The sequence below is a fragment of the Lonchura striata genome, chromosome 25 (assembly GCF_046129695.1).
Source record: "Lonchura striata isolate bLonStr1 chromosome 25, bLonStr1.mat, whole genome shotgun sequence".
In the NCBI taxonomy this organism is placed as follows: Eukaryota; Metazoa; Chordata; class Aves; order Passeriformes; family Estrildidae; genus Lonchura; species Lonchura striata.
This window is the reverse complement of record NC_134627.1, coordinates 2,436,991-2,453,022: the sequence shown is the minus strand read 5'-3', so window position 1 is coordinate 2,453,022 and position 16,032 is coordinate 2,436,991.

Below are 16,032 nucleotides of genomic sequence, written 5' to 3'. Positions count from 1 at the left end.
AGCAGCAGCCCCCACACCACCCATTTCCCTTGGAATTCAAAGCTAGGCTGCTCTGCAAGGAGGGGTGTGAATCACCACAGCTTCCCAGCAGGGCAAGAATTGCTGCAGCCCAGGGCACCATCCCCCCCAGGGCACCATCCCCGTGTCTGTCTGCCCTGGGATCAAGCTGTGGTCAGCTTCAGCCGGCCAGGAGCAAGGGCCTGCTCTGGCCAGGAGTGGGGACGATCCCTGCAGTGACCCAGAGCGATGCTTCAGTCGCGCTGCTGAAACAGGAGATTTTCCCAGGACGATCCCATTTGCTGCTGGCCAGTGGCCGCTGCCGCAATGTCCCTGTGTCTCCTTGCAGAGTGCTCAGGGACAATGAGCTGCAGGCTGTGAAGAGACATTCCCTGGAAGGGCTGTTCCTGCTGAAGCACCTGTAAGCACCGTGCCCTGCCCACGGCGGCGGGGGGCTCGCTGGGGCCCTGCTGCTCAGGCCGCGGGCACGTGCCCTTTGTCCCTCCTGGGATGTGGGCTGCAGAGGCAAGTAAAAGCGACAGGGCAAATGGAAGTGACATTTGTTGTTCTAACTGGAACAGGGATTTGTCCTGCAACGAGATCCTGTCCATTGAGGAACGGGCTTTTGAGCCACTGCCTTTCCTGAAGTTTCTGTGAGTGATCAAGTTTCTTTCTAGTCTCTTCAGCTCAGCCTTTGCACTGGGCACCCTTGCTGTGCAGGAAAATGCTCCTGGTCTTTTCCCCATAGTCCCTAAATCTGCCCTGCCCAGAGCCCAGCTGAGCTGCAGAGGTCAATGCCGATGGCTGGAAGGCCACGCCAGAGGACAGAGCCCAGGGGGCTTGTCCACACGCAGCCATCAGAGCAGCCAGTTCTCGCAGCCTCGGCTGCATCGTGGAACAGAAAGAGAGTTCAGCTCGCGTGCCCTTTGATTCCTCTCCTGGGCAGGCTACAAACACTGAGAAAGCAGCAGTTTCCTCCCGCTTCCACCTTGCATTTGCACCTTTCCTGCAAAGAGATCCCGCTTTGCCCCCTCTTTCTGTAGGGCAGGCCCGATTCCTGTGTGTGACCTCCTCTTTCCCCAGAAACCTCTCCGGGAATGGCCTCACACGGATCCGCAGCGGCACTTTCCAGGCCTGGCATGGGATGCAGTTCCTCCAGGAGCTGTAAGTGGCAGCAGGCCTAAAGGCCCGTCAGGGCGAGTCTCTGCAGGGCCTCTGCCGGGTCTGTGGGCAAAAGCAGACTTGCGCCATGGAAAGTCCTGATTCTGAGCGTGGATGTCAGCCAGGGAGCACCAGGAGTGTGCAGCTGCAATGGCCCTTTCCCCTGCCCTGCTCACCTCCTGCAAGGCTTCCTTGAAAGCGGCCAGGCCGTCCCCACGAGCCCGGCACACGCAGCTCACATCCTCGCCATCCTCACCTGACAGAGCTCTGTTGTTTCTCAGGATCCTCAGCCACAACCCGCTGGCTGTCATTGATGACGCTGCCTCCTTCAAGCTGCCCTCTGTGAGCTCTCTGTAAGTATTGGCTCATCTGGAGCAGATCCAAAAAGACCTGTGTCTCTCTCGAGTGCCCCGTTCTCAGGAAAGCAGTGCAAGTGCCTGAGCAAATCTCCCCCTTGCGCAGCCCGAGTCTGCTGGAGACACAAGTAGCCCGGCTCCAGCAGAGCAAGGCAAAGGCCAAGTAGCGCTAGTGTGTCCCCAGCTGCAAAGCAACCCAGGAACTGGGACACAAACTTTTAGGGATGAGGGCCCATCCAGGTCTGGGACCAGGTGGAGAGGCCGCAGGGCTCTGGGAATAAACTGCACTCGTGCCAGCAGCTCGAGGCTCCTGCCTCCTTCAGGGACTCAGGTGCCCTCAGGGGAGAGCAGCAGGAGAGTCGGGAGAGGGGCAATCCTTTCCGGTGGCATCTGTCTGCCACGAGAGCTGCAGGATTGCCCTCCTGATTCCGACCGGCTGACCTAGAGCAGGGTGAGGCAGAAGGAAACTGGGCTCCAGAATGGCTTCTCTTGGAGCAGGCACAAGTGGATGCCTCTGCCAGCAGCACCACCATCATCAGGGCCCTGGGCCCTCTGCTCTCAGAGCAGAGTTCTGGCAATGTCACCGCCGAATTTCATGAGCTCTTTCCAATGCTTGCAGAGACCTGAGTGCCACCCAAGTGACCCCACAGACGCTGCTGCTGCTGCTGCAGTCCACAGTGAGCTTGGAAACCCTGTGAGTGTGTGCCACTGAGCCCCAGCCACCAGCAGGCCCCGAGTGCTGGGACAAGGGCTCTACTTGGGAAAGCAATCTGTGTGCCACAAAACCAGAGCAAGCCCAGTAAGCTCCAGACTTGCTGTTCCTTCTGGGAACGTGCCAAAACTCACCAGCTCGGAGGCAGAATTTCACCTTTCGGGTGACTTGCTGCAGGTTTCTCACAGGGGAGTTTGAACTTCAGGCGGGTGCATTTCTGTGTCACGTGGTATTTTGGGAGCACTTCTACTTTCCACATTAAAATCCCCTTTTCAAAGTTTTGCATGGGGAGTCAGGGGCCTTTCCCAGAGCTGTGGCACACAGTGAAGCACAACCCCCATGCGTGGTATCCGTGCGTTCCCTGAGTTGGGCTCTGATGGAGCCATGGACCGGGTGGCCAGGTGTTCCTGCAATATCCCCTCTTGTCTTTAGCCAAGTGCCCAAGGAGGCGGCCTGCTGCCTGTGCCAGGAGCGTCCCCGGACCGAGAGCCGCTGCAGGACCATCCAGTTCCTGTGCCAGAAGCTGTGCAGCACCAGCACCCTGCAGTGCGGTTGGTGTCCGGAAGGGATGGGGGAGCTCAAAGTGCCATTTCCCCTGAGCCTGGGGAGATGCTGCAGCACTGCCCTGTGCTGCAGGGGGGTCCTGATCTCCCCTTGGAGTAGAGGTCTTGGACAAAACACCTTGGCATGGGAAGTTCCTGGTGATTGTACACGTCTTGTGTGTCACATACTGCCTGGAGAAAGAAGAGCTCACGGGTCCCACCAAACCTAGGACTTCCCTATCCACACCATGCCCCCCGGGCAAGGAAAGCAGGAATGCCCCGCGCCCTTCCCTGGTGCTGGAAGGCAATGTCTGCCCATAAGGAGATCTGGTGATCCCCCTGACAGCCTGCTTTCTCTGCCACGCCACCGGCCACTGCAGGACAAAGGGCAGGGCCCGTGATGCGCTCCGCAGCCTGAACACCAAGCACCGTCATCCCCGCCTTGACCTGTGCACGGGGAGCGAAGCTCCGTCCTGCTCTAGCTGGGCACAGGGCACAGAACATCCTGTCCACAGCAGGGCCAGGCAAACAGAGACAGCCAGGTTTCCAAGGTCCCCAGGGAGCTCACTTCTCTCCCTGGCTCAGCCCGTAGCACAGTTCCAGAGCTCTGGTGCCCTTGAGGAAGTTTTTCCTTGAGCTGCTGCTCTTGGGAAGGGCCCTGGAGCAAAGGAGTCCCTGGGCTTTCTTCCCCTGCCAGTCTGTGCCCCTGTTGCAGTGCTGATCTTTCCTCTGGGCTCTCTGGCTCTTCACTGGCTCCTGCAGAGCAACCCAAGCCTGCTCTTCTGGAGCTGTGGGAAGCTCTGTGACAACCAACCCATTCCCCAGGGATGTTTCCTTCCCCTCCAAACAGAACCCCAGGAGACACCAGGAAAGAACCAGCTCTCTGCTATGCCCCAAGGGGAAAATGGGATGGATCGAAGGGCTCTTGTCCTCTCCACAACACTTCCCCCCACTCTGCTTTTGCACTCCCTGGCCTTGAGATCAGCTCCTGCTGCTCCAGGTAGCCTCTGAGCCTGTGCTTGTGCCCAGCCGCTGATCTGCCCTCTCGGTGTTCTCTAGCTCACACAACTGCGCTACAGGCACAGGAAGAAACAATGGACATGGAACAAGGCAGAGAGCTGAACAGCAGCCCAGTGTTGAGCCGCAAGCCCAAGGAGCCTTCACTGGGAGATGATGGAACGGTGACACTTGTGGTTGCCCTGGCCCTGAGCACGGAGGGCGATGTCAGCAGCCTGGACAGTTCCAGACCAAATTCATATCCCCCTCAGCATCTCTTGGGGCACGAAGGCCAAAGAAGTGCTGATGACCTGAGGGCCAAGCTCAAGAAGAAGGTGCACAAGGCTGAAATCATCAAGACTGTGGAAAGCATTGTCCCACACCAGCCCCAGCCTGCCTGGCTGAAGCATGTGGTGGAAAAGACACCCTCAAGCTGGGATCAAGAGATGGAGTCACTTTCATACTCGGAAGGATTAAACCCCTGGGCTGCAGCTGGTGCATTAAAACGTGCTGACGATGCCTTCATCACTGCACAAGACACAGATGAGGAGGAAGGTCCAGCTCCCCAGAAGCACTACGTCAGGACACACAAATGGCACAAGGAGAAGGACAGCCAGTATCGGGCTGGATATAATCCGCTTTTCTACGAGGTTTGGAGACCTGTGAAAGTGGAGCGAAGGTCCATAGCTGACCAGGGTCTAAACAGGAACCTGGATTTTCTCTCTGACCCGTTGGTTCAGAGCCGCCCCGCTGCGAGCAGCAGAGGAGGAGCCACGGCTGAAGAGGAGCATTCCACTCTAGACAGGCACCTCCTGATCATCCCTGACACCACAGAGGAGGAAGACTACATGCTCCTCAATAAACCTTGGAGCCCCCAAAGTCCAGACCTGGTGCCAGTCCCAGAAGAACTGGAAACCAGTGTTGATCAGCACTGGCAGTTGCTGGAGGCACACAAAGGCCTGCGGACATTCATGGCCCACGTGGAGCGAGCTCTAAGGAAGGACTGCAGCCTGCCCCAGCTCAAGCAGGCCTGTACCAAGATGGTCTTGAAGACCAGGCTGCTTCTAAACGTGCTCAGTGAGAGAAAGGAGAACCAGGGAGCCTATGATCCCACGGACCAGTGTCGTCTGCAAGAGAGCATGATAATTCACATGGCCTTGGGGAAGGGCAAGAAACTCACCGAGAAGGTAGGAGAGCTGCAGGCGCTGCTGCGTGTGTCCTTCTAGGCAAGGGAGAATGGAAGGAAGGAGAATGGAAGGAATCCTCTTACCCCCGTGATCTTCCTTCCTTTCCTCACAGCAGAAACTAGAGGCTGTGGTGTACGTGAGCACGTTTGTGGTTTTGCTGTTTTTCTTCGTCTTTGCTTTGCTGATACTGACGTGTGTCTTCCACGTAAGTCAATATCTTGTTTGACACACAGTTGTCTGTCTTGTAGCTGCAGTGCCCAGATGCCCCTGTATTGCTGGGTAGCACAGGAGATGTTTTTCCAAGCCTGGAGCTTGTGGCAGCATCCACAGCACCCAGCTCAGCAGGGCCCAGCCTGCCTGGGGGAAGCTTTTCCTGCCTTCTCTCCCAGCTCTCCCCAGCTCTGCTTTGCTCTCCTGCCTTCAGCCACACAGCAATGAGAGCTTTTGTTCTCTCCTGCCTGGAAGAGTTTTACAGGAAATCTGATTCTAGAAATCTTCCATTTTCCATCCCCAGAAGCGCTCCCGATGTAGTGAACCTGATTCCCCACCCGGCCACGCCAGGGAATCGTGGCTGAGAAGGTAAGTGCTCCCTGCCCATGCCACTGCTGTGCCACCAAGAGTCTTTCCTGCGCAGAGCAACTCCTCCTGGAGCCCCGCAGCCGCGCAGGTGCCGCTGCCCGGGACTCCCCCAGCTGTGTTTCCAAGACGTCGCGTTTGGGGGAGCCCCGGGAAAGCGGCTCCTGAGCGACAGCGCTGGGCACGGCCAGGGGCTCCCAGCCCAACCAGCCCTTCCTACACCGGCGCTGGGAGGGATGCCTTGGGCTCCGGTGCACTCCCAAATTTCTGTGAGCACCAGCAATACCTCTGTGTTCCCAGAACGGTCTCCTCTGCTGATGCCTCTGCCCTGTTTTTCCCTGCTCTCTCCCCACAGTGGCTGGTGAGGAACTCACTCCCATCCTCTCCAGTTGCCTTTTGCATGCAGGGCTCATTCCCTGCATTGCCAGCCATTGCCATCCCTGCTGGGGCTCCCCATCTTCTTCCTTAGGCTCTGCCGACACACCCCTGAGCAGGAAGAGGTGCTGGCGCCTGCTGCAGCCCTCCCTGCCAAACCTCCCTGCTTACAGAGCAGGAGCAGGGCCCTCTGGGGATGGGATGTCCAGAAGCCTTTTTCTCCCCATTCACCTCGCTCACGCCATTGCTTTGCAGCGCTGGAAATGGCCCTTCCCAACTCCTCCAGCAGCGGCTTCCCAGACAGGGCAGAGCACAGGCAGCCCTGTTGCGCACAGCCTCCATCAGCAGCTGCTTTCTCTTTTTCTCCCAAATTTCCCTTTCTGATTTTTTCAGGTTCTGTGTAAAACTTCCACAGAGAGGGAGGAAGGATATGAAGGAGGCACAGATTGTAGAGCAGGAAAGGGCAGGGAGCCCCTCTGAGTGTTGCTCCTGTTTCCCTCCTATTCATGGCTCTTCCCAGTGTTGCTCCCCATTTAGGAAATCTGAATTGCTATGGATTCAACGTCTCAGGGATGCTTATGAGTACCAGAGGAAAACCTCCCAGGAAGACACAGAAGAAGTGTGAAGAACTAAGGAGGAAGACTTTGAAGAAGTTAATGGGATGCCAGCAATTTTTCACCTCCCATTTTAGCTGAGGCTCTCCTTGCATGCTGTTTCGTTGGCTGTTCTTATTCCCTTAGATTCTTTTTCCTTGTCTGTTATTTTCATGCTGTTAATTTCATACTGAGGGAAGGCCAGAGGGTGCTGCAGGCAAGCACAAGCTCTGGACACCCAGAGGAGGCATCAGTACCTCAGGGTTTTCCTCATCCCATGTGGCAATGTCCTTCCTGCATTCAATAAAAACCAAGTTTGTCCTTGTTCCTCCCGGTGTTGCCGATGTCTTTGTAAAAGCAGTTTCTGTTCTCCTTCATGGAATTGGCCAAATTCGGTTCCAGTTGGGCCTTTACTTTTCTGCCTTTCTCCCTGCGTGCCCCAATGACATCCCTGCCATCCTCCTGTGGTGCTGCCCTTCTTCCAGAGCTGTAAATGGTGTGTTTTCCCCGAGTCCCAGGCAAAACTTCCTGCTCAGCGGCTCGGCTTCCTCACCAGCTCGTCTTGGGGCACACGGGCAACTTCCTCATGGAAAGGGTGGTCAGGCCTCAGAAGGGGCTGCCCAAGGAGGTGGTGGACTCGCCGGGCCAGGAGGGGTCCAAGGAAGCAGCTGGAGGTGGCACTGAGTGCCCTGGGCTGGCGGCCAAGGTGGGGATCGGGCACAGGATGGACATGCTGAAGGCAGAGGTGTTTTCCATCGCCAGTGACTCTGGGGGCTCTGTGACTCCGTGGCCAGGCCGGGAGGCCGCCTTGCCCCAAGGGGCGCCGGAGCCGCCCCGGCCCGAGCTGCTGGGCCGCGCGTTTCCCCTCGGGCCGGGGGTGCCGCCGGCGGTGCCGCTGCCCGCGGCCGGAGCTGCCTGTGCGGCGGAGCGGCCGCGCCTCCCGGCCGGGCACACACAACGCTCTGGGCGTTGCTTGCGGGGCTGTGCCGGCCTTCCCAAAGCTGCCCGCAGCTTCCTTCGCACGGCGCTCGCTGCCCCTCGGTGTCTGCCGGCGCCGACGTGGCGCTCCGGCCGCGGCAGGAGCTCTGCCGTCGGTGTCCCGGCGCTGCTGGCTCCAGAGCCCGAGGGCCGGAGCGCTTCGCCTCAGGGGCTGGGCTGCAGCAGGGTTCAAGGCGGGCTCGGCCCGGCCGCCGCCGCTGCCGCTGCGGGCGCGCTGAGGCGGAGCTGCCGCCCCTCAGGCTCGCAGCGCTTCCCGCCATTGGCGCTGCGGCTCCCTCAGGCTCTCCCGGCGGACATTCCGGCATGGCCCGGCTTTCGGGAAGCTCCCCGCGCTCTCCCAGCGCCGGGGGCCGGGCTTTGGCCCTGGCTGGATGCCGGCTGCCCGGCACCGAAGGCGCCTTCAGCGCTCTGCGCAAGGGGAGAGCGGAGAGAAAAGCCAGCGAAAGGCTCATCACTTTAGTGCAAGAGAGGGAGAGATCCCTCCCCGGTCACCAGCATGGACACAACAGACAGAACTTGGCGGTATTCAGTGCATTTATTGCCAAGAAAATCAGAGCAGGATAATGAGAATCAAAAGAAATTTCAACAGCACCTGCAGCCCCAAACCCATGCCAACACCTGGCCACACAAAGCCAATGCAAGTGGGAATGGCTCCACAGTGCCCCAGAGCAGGCTTAGATCGTGTGTTCAGCAGAAATTCTTCCCCGTGAGGGCAGGGAGTCCCTGGCACAGGGTGCCCAGAGCAGCTGTGGTGCCCCTGGAGGCCTGGAAGTGCCCAAGGCCAGGTTGGAGGGGGCTTGGAGCAGCCTGGGCCAGCGGGAGGTTTCCCTGCCATGGCAGTGGTGGCACTGGATGGAGCTCAAGGCCCCTTCCAAGCCAATGCGTTCCATGATTCCGCAGATTGACGGCTCTGAGACAGAGTCATTTGGTGACATCATGGCCAGAACTGCCGTTTGCTGCGAGCTCTGAAGCACCACCACGGTGACACAAGCAATGCTACAGTGACATGAGAAGGAGCACTGTGACATCAACAGCACCACTGTGACACAGGAACTGCCACGGCTCCAGCTCAGGCCTGCATCCCAGGTGACTGCAGCCAGTCCTGCCTCGCCATGGACCTGGTGATGCGTCTCGTGCGCGCTCTGCTCCTGCTGGCCCTGCTGCTGGCAGTAGCCCCCTCGCCGGGAGCGGCCAAGAAGCTCTGCCCAGAGCCGTGCCGCTGCCCAGGCCGTGGGCAGCTGAACTGCGGCCACGCCGGCCTGGCCACCGTGCCCCCGGCCAGCCGCCGCCGAGCCCTGACTGTGCTGTGAGTCCCGCAGCCCCACCGAGCCCTGCGGCTGCCCCTCCTCAGCTCCCTGTGTCTGCAAAGCCCACCCGGGACAGCCGGGGCACTCCCTGGCCAGAGATGGGGGGGCCTGAGCTCGGCATGAGGGTGAAGCCAGGCTGGGCACACTGTGCCTTCTCCAGGCAAAGCCCGCTTCCAGCTCAGCAGGCGAATGGCAGGGAAGTGGGTTTTCCTGAGGGGGGACCGGGTCTTTTGTCTCTTTGCAGAGATTTCACTGGGAACTCCATCGCTGCTGTTGGAAAGCAAGCCTGGAAGGACTACCCATGGACTGAGACCTTGTAAGTGCCCTGCAGCATTTCAAATGGCAGGAGTTTGGGGATTTTGCATCCTTTGTTCCGGAGCTGGAGCATCAGCCCCCACACCACCCATTTCCCTTGGAATTCAAAGCTAGGCTGCTCTGCAAGGAGGGGTGTGAATCACTACAGCTTCCCAGCAGGGCAAGAATTGCTGCAGCCCAGGGCACCATCCCCCCCAGGGCACCATCCCCGTGTCTGTCTGCCCTGGGATCAAGCTGTGGTCAGCTTCTGCCGGCCAGGAGCAAGGGCCTGCTCTGGCCAGGAGTGGGGACGATCCCTGCAGTGACCCAGAGCGATGCTTCAGTCGCGCTGCTGAAACAGGAGATTTTCCCAGGACGATCCCATTTGCTGCTGGCCAGTGGCCGCTGCCACAATGTCCCTGTGTCTCCTTGCAGAGTGCTCAGGGACAATGAGCTGCAGGCTGTGAAGAGACATTCCCTGGAAGGGCTGTTCCTGCTGAAGCACCTGTAAGCACCGTGCCCTGCCCACGGCAGCGGGGGGCTCGCTGGGGCCCTGCTGCTCAGGCTGCGGGCACGTGCCCTTTGTCCCTCCTGGGATGTGGGCTGCAGAGGCAAGTAAAAGCGACAGGGCAAATGGAAGTGACATTTGTTGTTCTAACTGGAACAGGGATTTGTCCTGCAACGAGATCCTGTCCATTGAGGAACAGGCTTTTGAGCCACTGCCTTTCCTGAAGTTTCTGTGAGTGATCAAGTTTCTTTCTAGTCTCTTCAGCTCAGCCTTTGCACTGGGCACCCTTGCTGTGCAGGAAAATGCTCCTGTTCTTTTCCCCACAGTCCCTAAATCTGCCCTGCCCAGAGCCCAGCTGAGCTGCAGAGGTCAATGCCGATGGCTGGAAGGACACGCCAGAGGACAGAGCCCAGGGGGCTTGTCCACACGCAGCCATCAGAGCAGCCAGTTCTCGCAGCCTCGGCTGCATCGTGGAACAGAAAGAGAATTCAGCACGCGTGCCCTTTGATTCCTCTCCTGGGCAGGCTACAAACACTGAGAAAGCAGCAGTTTCCTCCTGCTTCCACCTTGCATTTGCACCTTTCCTGCAAAGAGATCCCGCTTTGCCCCCTCTTTCTGTAGGGCAGGCCCGATTCCTGTGTGTGACCTCCTCTTTCCCCAGAAACCTCTCCGGGAATGGCCTCACACGGATCCGCAGCGGCACTTTCCAGGCCTGGCATGGGATGCAGTTCCTCCAGGAGCTGTAAGTGGCAGCAGGCCTAAAGGCCCGTCAGGGCGAGTCTCTGCAGGGCCTCTGCCGGGTCTGTGGGCAAAAGCAGACTTGCGCCATGGAAAGTCCTGATTCTGAGCGTGGATGTCAGCCAGGGAGCACCAGGAGTGTGCAGCTGCAATGGCCCTTTCCCCTGCCCTGCTCACCTCCTGCAAGGCTTCCTTGAAAGCGGCCAGGCCGTCCCCACGAGCCCGGCACACGCAGCTCACATCCTCGCCATCCTCACCTGACAGAGCTCTGTTGTTTCTCAGGATCCTCAGCCACAACCCGCTGGCTGTCATTGATGACGCTGCCTCCTTCAAGCTGCCCTCTGTGAGCTCTCTGTAAGTATTGGCTCATCTGGAGCAGATCCAAAAAGACCTGTGTCTCTCTCGAGTGCCCCGTTCTCAGGAAAGCAGTGCAAGTGCCTGAGCAAATCTCCCCCTTGCGCAGCCCGAGTCTGCTGGAGACACAAGTAGCCTGGCTCCAGCAGAGCAAGGCAAAGGCCAAGTAGTGCTGGTGTGTCCCCAGCTGCAAAGCAACCCAGGAACTGGGACACAAACTTTCAGGGATGAGGGCCCATCCAGGTCTGGGGCCAGGTGGAGAGGCCGCAGGGCTCTGGGAATAAACTGCACTCGTGCCAGCAGCTCGAGGCTCCTGCCTCCTTCAGGGACTCAGGTGCCCTCAGGGGAGAGCAGCAGGAGAGTCGGGAGAGGGGCAATCCTTTCCGGTGGCATCTGTCTGCCACGAGAGCTGCAGGATTGCCCTCCTGATTCCGACCGGCTGGCTTAGAGCAGGGTGAGGCAGAGGGAAGCTGGGCTCCAGAATGGCTTCTCTTGGAGCAGGCACAAGTGGATGCCTCTGCCAGCAGCACCACCATCATCAGGGCCCTGGGCCCTCTGCTCTCAGAGCAGAGTTCTGGCAGTGTCACCGCCGAATTTCATGAGCTCTTTCCAATGCTTGCAGATACCTGAGTGCCACCCAAGTGACCCCACAGACGCTGCTGCTGCTGCTGCAGTCCACAGTGAGCTTGGAAACCCTGTGAGTGTGTGCCACTGAGCCCCAGCCACCAGCAGGCCCCGAGTGCTGGGACAAGGGCTCTACTTGGGAAAGCAATCTGTGTGCCACAAAACCAGAACAAGCCCAGTAAGCTCCAGACTTGCTGTTCCTTCTGGGAACGTGCCAAAACTCACCAGCTCGGAGGCAGAATTTCACCTTTCGGGTGACTTGCTGCAGGTTTCTCACAGGGGAGTTTGAACTTCAGGCGGGTGCATTTCTGTGTCACGTGGTATTTTGGGAGCACTTCTACTTTCCACGTTAAAATCCCCTTTTCAAAGTTTTGTATGGGGAGTCAGGGGCCTTTCCCAGAGCTGTGGCACACAGTGAAGCACAACCCCCATGCGTGGTATCCGTGCGTTCCCTGAGTTGGGCTCTGATGGAGCCATGGACTGGGTGGCCAGGTGTTCCTGCAATATCCCCTCTTGTCTTTAGCCAAGTGCCCAAGGAGGCGGCCTGCTGCCTGTGCCAGGAGCGTCCCCGGACCGAGAGCCGCTGCAGGACCATCCAGTTCCTGTGCCAGAAGCTGTGCAGCACCAGCGCCCCGCAGTGCGGTTGGTGTCCGGAAGGGCTGGGGGAGCTCAAAGTGCCATTTCCCCTGAGCCTGGGGAGATGCTGCAGCACTGCCCTGTGCTGCAGGGGGGTCCTGATCTCCCCTTGGAGTACAGGTCTTGGACAAAACACCTTGGCATGGGAAGTTCCTGGTGATTGTACACGTCTTGTGTGTCACATACTGCCTGGAGAAAGAAGAGCTCATGGGGCCCACCAAACCTAGGACTTCCCTATCCACACCATGCCCCCCGGGCAAGGAAAGCAGGAATGCCCCGCGCCCTCCCCTGGTGCTGGAAGGCAATGTCTGCCCATAAGGAGATCTGGTGATCCCCCTGACAGCCTGCTTTCTCTGCCACGCCTCCGGCCACTGCAGGACAAAGGGCAGGGCCCGTGATGCACTCCGCAGCCTGAACACCAAGCACTGTCATCCCCGCCTTGGCCTGTGCACGGGGAGCAAAGCTCCGTCCTGCTCAAGCTGGGCACAGGGCACAGTACATCCTGTCCGCAGCAGGGCCAGGCAAACAGAGACAGCCAGGTTTCCAAGGTCCCCAGGGAGCTCACTTCTCTCCCTGGCTCAGCCCATAGCACAGTTCCAGAGCTCTGGTGCCCCTGAGGAAGTTTTTCCTTGAGCTGCTGCTCTTGGGAAGGGCCCCAGAGCAAAGGAGTCCCTGGGCTTTCTTCCCCTGCCAGTCTGTGCCCCTGTTGCAGTGCTGATCTTTCCTCTGGGCTTTCTGGCTCTTCACTGGCTCCTGCAGAGCAACCCAAGCCTGCTCTTCTGGAGCTGTGGGAAGCTGTGTTGTGGAAAAAATGACGGGAGACAAGTCCATTGTATAATGTCAACAAGTCTCAGTTTATTTCAAGCACACATGTATAGTTATACCCGTTATAATGAAGCTCATGCATATTGCAAAATTTAAGCTCATCATTGGTGTATGGAAAACAGGTCAACCCCACCTTTGGAGCTTTCTAAGCTTGCTTTGTTTTCCCTTACATTTATCTTTTTTCTGAACATTCTACTGTTGGGAACCAGCTTACCCAAGGACATAAAATATTATTGCTACATCTGCTATTGCTGCACTGTGCAATTTTCAGCTACTGCTTCACTAACTGCACGTAGTCATGTCCTTTCTCACGAAGCCATTCTTCCACAAAACTCTCCATATTTCCCCCGTTTTTGTTTTGGACCATTAAGTTAGTTGTCCACATCTTTTGAACCATGCGTTCCACCAGCTTCTGAAGACAGTTAAACAGGCAGGGCAAAATCAGCAAGAGTAGTAAAACAACAATCAAGATTCCTACTGCATACATGATAAAAGTTCTTAGCCAAGGACCGATTCCTAAACTTTTAAGCCATTCTTCTATCCCCAGACCATCTTCTTCTTTTAATTGATGAAGGCCCTGTTGTAGTTCTTTAATTTTAGCATGTATTGATAAAGAATGATCAGAGAGATTCATGCAACACATTCCTTCAAATTCCTCACATCCATGTCCCTGGGCTAACAACAAAAAATCAATGGCTGCTCTGTTCTGCAGTACAGCATGATTTACACTTTGTACATCCATAGCAAGCATAGATAAAACCTCTGATGTTTTGTTAAGTTCATCTTTAGTCCAGCATCCCAATTGTTCAGCTAACACCATAGCCTTTTTGGCAGCTCCTCCTGGTAACAGGGTTGCCACTATAACCTGTTTTAAAGTACTCCAAAATTGAGGTTGTCCAACCTGATCACATTTTAAGTCATGCACATCACGCCTCTTCCTTGTCTTCCCTAGCCTGTCCCATTGCATTAGCAATGATATATTAGGATGGAACAGTGCTAGTTTTCCTAGGTAACAGGGTCCCCCTTGTGGTTTTACCGGAATTCCATTCCAAGCTCTATCTCCACAAATCAAAAATACACCCTTTGGCAACCTTAAGGGTTTCGTTATCTTGGAACCATCACAGTTGGAATATAACTGAGATGATACCCTTTCTGAGTCCAGTGAAGAGTCCAGAGAAGCCCATTTGTTTCTTGGGTTATTTACACTCTGCAAATTCAATGGAACAAAGCTAAACCATCCTCCTGTTGAAACATTCCCTAAACTAGCATTAGCACTTCCAAAGAGATCTAATTCCTCTGGTGGAGATTGCAATGTTTCTTTAAGTGACAGTATCAACAAACATTGCCTATAGCCATCTCTTTGAGCTTCTGTATAACCAATATTCTTCTCTGGCCCTTTCACCTTTGCAAAATTCTTGCAAAGCATCTGATTCCTTATCAACCCACAAAATTCCTCTGGTCTCCAGACAGGAACACCTGTTAGGCAGGTACGAAATGGATTTGTCACTCCTCCCAAGCTAAGGCATAGTGAACTTTGATTAGTCATGTTAGCCAAGGTTACCCAAATATTTTCTCTGGGCTGATTAAATTCTATTAGTCCATGACAAAGATTAGTCAAAAGAACAAAATAGATTATCCACTTATCGCTCTCATGATTTCTTCTGCTTGGATTTTAATTTTAATGTCTGCACATATTTAATAAGCTTATCTAATTCTATGTCTGGATTTCCTACTACTGGTTTTCCTAAATAAGATCTTATAGATACCTTCACTTGCTTTTGACACCTTGTTGATAAAACTTTTGAATTTGCTTGCTTAATTAATCTATCACAAGCGTGTTCTGCTTCCCACCTATAAAAAGCTAATATCTTTTGTTCTGGTGCTTCAAATAACTGTAAAGCTATAGCAACTCCTAAGCCTGTGTCTCGTATTAAATCTCTCTGCCAAGAATCTCCTCGTTTTTGAAAGTCACAATGTTTACACCAAAAATGTCGTTTTAAAAATACTTGATCTTCCCAGTATGTTTTTCCACAACCCCCACAAACAAAAGCAATCCAACTGTTACAATTAAAATTCCCACAACTAAGACACTCAGGATTCTTTGGTCCTGGAATATGAACAGTTTGTAAAGCCTCAATAGCTGTAACAATTGCTGTAAAAGTTAACTCTGAAGGCAAAAATTGATCAGTCACTGGGGAAAGTCCTCTTATCTCTTGAAGAATAGGTCCCACTGTGCGAATCAGCTTTTCTTCAGTTCTCCTCTGGTCCTGATCCGTCAGGCGAGCTAAGAGACGACTCATCCAGAGCTGGTTTAGTCCACTTTGCTGGCACCCAGAGTGAACCTGTAGGGGTGGAAACACAAAGATATCCCCTTCCCCAATATAGGACCTTTGCTGGGTTCTGCCAAATACCTGTTTTAGGGTCCCTATACCTGACCCATACTTCTTTGCCCTTTTTTCTCATTTCTTTTTGTCCATAATGTACCATTGCAGGTGGTGCCTCTGAATCCCCAAATACACACAAATGATTAAGAACGAAGAGCACTTTCATTAATCTTTCCTGAACATCTCCAATCTCTCTATGTTTTTCCAGATATCTCTTCAAGGTTCCATTTGCCCTTTCTACAATTGCTTGTCCAGTGGGAGAATGTGCTATTCCTGTAATGTGCTTAATTCCCCATGATTTTAAAAATCTATTCACCCTGCCACCAATGTATGCAGGACCATTGTCTGTCTTAATCTGCTTTGGCACTCCCATTACTGCAAAACAACTACACAAATGCCTTATAACATGTAATGCTTTTTCTCCAGCTTGAGCTGTTGCCCAGATGTATTTACTATATGTATCTATAGTAACATGAACATATTTCAAGCGACCAAAACTATTTACATGAGTAACGTCCATCTGCCAGAGTTCATTAGATGAAAGACCTCGTGGGTTAACTCCCCATCCCATGCCATGACCCCCATTATGATGACTACAGGTAGGACAAGCTCTCACTATAGCAGTAGCATCTGCATGGGATATTCCAAACTCCCGTTGTAACCCTTTTGCGTTCTGATGAAACATAGAATGTGCCTCCCTAGCAAGCATTTGCCCTGATAAAGGAGAAGTTTGAGTCACTGTGACGAGCTTATCTGCCCAAGCATTACCCTCTCCTAAACCAATTTCCCATTTGTGACTTCTTATATGAATGATAGCATAAGGATGTTCTCGGATTTTTACTGCTTTTTGAAGTTGTATGAACAGTTC